Source organism: Belonocnema kinseyi, chromosome 3 (assembly GCF_010883055.1).
Source record: "Belonocnema kinseyi isolate 2016_QV_RU_SX_M_011 chromosome 3, B_treatae_v1, whole genome shotgun sequence".
In the NCBI taxonomy this organism is placed as follows: Eukaryota; Metazoa; Arthropoda; class Insecta; order Hymenoptera; family Cynipidae; genus Belonocnema; species Belonocnema kinseyi.
In genome coordinates, this window is record NC_046659.1 from 39,901,131 (window position 1) to 39,906,794 (window position 5,664).

Here is a 5,664-nt window from a genome sequence, read left to right on the forward strand (position 1 = left end):
TAGGAGACATGGATAAGACCCTGCAGATGGCAAATATCTGCTTGCAGTTGATCTAGAAGCACCCAAATTTGTTTCAGTTTCTCGTAAACTGATGTGGAGATCTAAATGAACCATGGCCAGTATAGTAATAAATCAAAGATTATTTTGATGATCTTGTTTATTTCGTTTCCTCCTCAGTCGAAGGAAATTTCTTTGACGACTACGATTCTTAATAATACGTATTAAACCATGATTAGGATATTCTCGGTGAGGGAATCGTACATGATGCAATGCAGCAGCTCTTCGGTAGTATAGTCTTCCATTTTCTTGAAATGATTCCTTTTAAAGTTGATTCAAGATTGTTGACGAAAAATTGGATTGGAAGCACTAAATTTAGAAAAATGGCAAAAGTTTTTTTTCAAAAATGACTCTTACATATGAAAATTATAGTTAACCTGTTTATAAGAAAAAAACGTGTATAATTTCTGAAGTGAAGAAAAATGTGGATAATTGTACTTGGTAAAACAAACCAAACATCATTAATAAGGTTATTCTTTCCCGTTTAGAAAGATGAACATACTACATGATGTTTATCAGAAAACGATTTAAAAAATACTTGGGGGTTTTTAGATTCCATCATTATCAGTCTGAGGTCAGAGTTTATATAAAGTGCTACTGATAGAGTAAAGAAGTGGCATTTGCTTGTCGCGCATGTACATAAACAGAAGCTGATCGCAGCAATCGACATTTATTCGTGAAATATGCACCAACACAGAAAACGATCACCGCAATCTTCATTTGTTTGTCAAGAACCCAAGAGAGAACAGAATTTACTAAGTCCCCGTCGTACGAGTAGTACCTTCCGATTATCGCAGGTTTCTGTGATGTGCATAGTGAAACGGTTTTTCTTGCCATGCGTTAGGGATTAATTGGAGGAGGACCGTCATCGCGTTACCTTTATAACTTCCATTTCCGCTTTGATAAGTGTGTAATTCGTTGCTCTCCCGCGTGGTCAACGGCTCTGGGGACCTATTTTCATCTGTTAGCTGCATGCGATCATTTGTCTAAGCACATTCCTTTAATAACTTTGACTAATATTTTATGATGGCTTTGAATTTTTATCACGATTTTTAACCTTTCTCAAGCTAATGATGTTGCCCAAAAGCATCATGTGCTCTTCGATTTATCAGATTCAGAAAAATATTTTCGAGACGACGTTGACACAAATTGTGAAGATCTACCAGCAGAAGAAAGGGAAGGCAACAGCGAAACTAAGCAGATTGATATGGAAGATGATATGAAAACTACTTGTTGGACCTATTTGTTGTGAACAATGCAGCTGGAGGCAAAGCAAAAATTCTTGCTTCATATAATTGCCTTGTGAATTAATCAATGATCAACATAATTATAAGGTACACAAATAAATATATTGTTCACTACTAGAGCAGTTTTCCAGGGCCCGAGATATCTCATCCTACGAATCGAATTGAGATTGAAGCATTTAATTGTCATGTGTATCTGTCTGGTACATTTAGAGGATCTCGAAAGAACTTGGAAAATTTGTGGGTTAATAGTGGTGATAAAGTTGAAACGTTTCGGCTGACAATGAATCTACAACATTTCAGGTTCTTGATGAAATGGATCAGATTCGATGACATGGTTAGTCGACCCGCAAGAAAGGAAGTTGAACGTTTGGCTGCCGTGTGTCACATTTTTACGAGTTTGTATAAAACTTCCAGAGCTGCTATTCTTTTGGTGAGTTCACAACGATTAATGAGAAGCTTGAAGCGTTTTGTGGAAGGTGTTGTTTTTGTTAATGCATTCCTTCTAAGTCTGCGAAATATGGAGTAAAAATATACGCCTTGGTAGATACCAAACTTTTGTACACATATAATTTAAAATTTTATTCTGGATAGAAACCTGATGGGCGTTTTGCTGTTAGCAATAAGTGCACTGATGTTGAAAGGTGGCTCTGTGCACCAATATTCAACACGGGACGTAAAGTTACCATAGACAATTGGTTTTATGATGTAGGACTATTAAAGAAATTCCAGATAAGAAATTATCTTTCGTCGGAACTCTGAAGAAGAAGAAAATGGCAAATATCCCAAAAATTGAAATCATTGACCAAACGTGAAGAAAAAACAAGTGTCTTCGCTTTGCGAACAAGGATATTACAAGTCGCAAACCAAGCAGTAACTTCATCTCAGGAGCAGGAATAAAGAGAAAGAGCTGGAGAAAGAGAAGGAATGAAAAGAAAGTTAGATGTTAATTTTGTTTGTCTACTTGGTCTAAATAAATTTAATTAAAATACAGATTGATCTTAAGATTGTGCAAAAAATGCTCTCTAGCTCCGCTGGGATATGAGCCCAGATCCTTCAGTTAACCGGTCTGATGCTCTACCAACTAAGCTACGGAGAAGCGACAATGTTATCTTCACAACCTCCTTACAAGCTGAATCTCAATGTCATTCCTTATACCTGTAAGATTTTTCTTTCTAAACATGAATTCATATTTTATTATTGAGGTCGTTTTTTTGACCAGGGAAATTAGTTAATAGTTTTAGATGTCAATTTTGTTTGTCTGCTTGGTCGAAATCAATATTATTAAAATATTGATTGATCTTAAGATTGTAAAAAAATGCTCTCTAGCTCGGCTGGGATATGCGGCCAGGTTCTTTAGATTGCCGCAAAATTGGCATCTAAAACTATTAATTAATTTCCTTGGTCAAAAAACCTGCATCAATAACAAAATATGAATTCATGTTTAGAAAGAAAAGTATCACGAATAACGTTGACATTCAGCGTGTAACGAGGTTGTGAAGAAAATATTCTCGACTCTCCGTGGTTCAGTTGGTAGAGCATCAGACCGTCAATGTAAAGGACCTGGGCTAATATTGCAGCGGAGCTAGAAAGCATTTTTTTATAATCTTAAGTATAATCAATATTTTAATAATATTGATTTAGAGCAAGGAGGCAAATAAAATTTATACCTAAAATTATTAATTTATTTCTCTGGTCAAAAAGCCTACATCAATAATAAGAAATACGAGATACTCTTGCGAAGAATGCGGAGTTTATTTTTGAATGGACCACATTCACGTTATGTGTGAAACACGTGCAAAAAAAATTGACTGTCTTTCAGAAAATTCAGATTAGTCATAATGAAACTAGGTACCCACAATGTTTTTATAATAACGTTCATCTCGTAGTTGCGAGAAATAGTTCCATTAACTCGTTTTTTATATTGTTTTTATTAGTTAGATGGAAGCTTCTAATGTGTTCCTTAAGAGTTTACATTTTGTCTTGCACCTTCTTCCCTATTCCTTCATACACACCCCACACACTTACTTAGTGGTGGGAGGGGAACCTACAGTTTAAGGTGGATTCCGAACCACAAATCCAGATATGAACAACTCTCTTGCTAGGACAGTGTTCACCGCATGGTCCGCCGATGCTCTTCCAGAGTGCTAGGCGAATATTGAATCCCCAAGCGGTCGAAGTGGGTGCAAAGCCTATGCTTTAACCCCCACGACCATTGTCTCACTCTTGTTCTTATTATTTATATTTACTTTTTTTTCCGTTATTCTTTTAAAGGGTGATGATGCCAAGTTTACAATTTTCAATTTTATCATAAGACATTCATTCTAGTTTTGCAACATTTCAACAAGTTCTAATTTTTGTATGTGAAGACTGATTTGTATGTGACTATTGGTGTTCAGAAAATACGTGTTCAAAATGGAAGGTTAAATATGTTTTATCAGGTGTAATTGTCCACATTTCTTCACTTCAGAAATCATAAACGTATCTCTTTGTCTTATAAACTTGTTAACTGTATTTTTCATATGTAAATAGTCATTTTTGAAGCAACTTCTCAGATTTGTTTTTTAGTTCTGCCCATCTCATGTTTCATTAACAATCTTGAGGTAACTGTAAAATTAATTATTTTAACAAAATGGCGGACTATACTGCTAACGAAATTGTTGAGATTCTGCTTGTTTTAGGTGAATATCAGGGAAATCACCAAAAAGCTGATGTATTGTATCGTGAACGATTCCCTGACCAATAAAATCCTAATCATGGTGTAATACGTAATATGGAGATCCGTAGCCATCAAAGAGATTTTCTTCGACCAAGGAGGAGAAGAAATGAATAAGATAATAAAAATAATCCTCAATTCATTGCTGTACTAGCCATGGTTCATTCTGATCCAAACATGTGTTTACGAAAAATTAAAAAGAACTGTGGATGTTCCTAGAGCAATTGGAAGTAGATATTTACCTCGGAGGATCCTGCACATCTTTCTGTACACGAACCTGCACACAACCCTGTAATGCAATCTTGACGGTTCCCGTGCAAGAATTTGGCGAAGGAAATTGCACATCATCCTACAAGGAAACTTACACCAACAAAGAAACCTCTGAATGAGCCTGCACAGGTTCGTGTGCAGGTTCCTTTGCGAATAAATTTGAGAAGCAGGATCCTGTACAGTAACGTGTATAGGTTCCCTTACAGAAAACCATCACAGAAAACTTTGGAAGGATCCTTCACAGAAACATACATAGATTCCTCTACAGAGAGCTGAGCCACTAGCGAACCCTCGTGGATTAGTTTCTACGCAGGTTCATTTATATTTACCTAAACATGTTCTTGTACATAAACCCATACCTTAATTGCATATGCGAAGGTACCTGTATAGGATCATTTAAGGGTTACCTCGCATACTGATTCCTTGTAAGGGGCATGTACAGTTTTCTTCCTCCATTCTTATGACATTGGGCCGCCACCCTTCAATTAAAAAACATGAATTTATAAGCTAAGTATTCTGCAAGTTCTGAAGGAAAAACATGAGATAATAAATGAAGTACACACAAGGAATAAAATTCAATCTTTTATTAATTGACAAAGCGTTCATAATAAATACCGACGTATGTGTGTTCGAATGGATAAGTACATACGTACGTATGTATGTATGTACTCTTTCGTATGTGTATGTATAGTAACAAATATTTACACAGGTAGATTTAACAAACTAGTGATACGGGATTTAAGAAGTGAAAGTTACCATTTTTCGGGACAAACTTCCGAGAAGGTCCGAACAAGTCATAATGCCACGACTTCAGGGAAATCGGCTAAATTATCCTCTAGCGTAAAAGGGAAATAAGATAGCATGAGAAATGTCTTTGTACAATGAATTTTCATAATCCCATCTTTACCTATACACTTACGACTTACTAGATACAAAGCACATGATAAAAATGAATCCTTCTTAAAACTTAGAGAAATATCAATTACCACGTAAAAGTTTTGCTTGTAAAGTGCATACATCATCAAAGCACGAAAACACGTGGACAGTCTTATCAACGAACTAAAATATTTTTTTAAAAAGATTACATATATAATTATAATAAATATAAAAATTGATTTAAATCCAAAGCATGACAATATTCCGAAACATTTTTGTCAGTTTCTGAATTTAAGATGAATAATACACAGAGAAAAGTTTTTTAAATGCACAGAGAAACTGTCGGTTGTAAAATTTGTCTTTATAATATTTATTTGTACAATAATTCGATCATCATTTGTTTTGTCAGAGAATAATATCTCCTTTTTTCTATTTCAGATTAGAACATACTAATAATATACAATTTTTTGATTAATATATACAATTTACAATTGTTGCAAC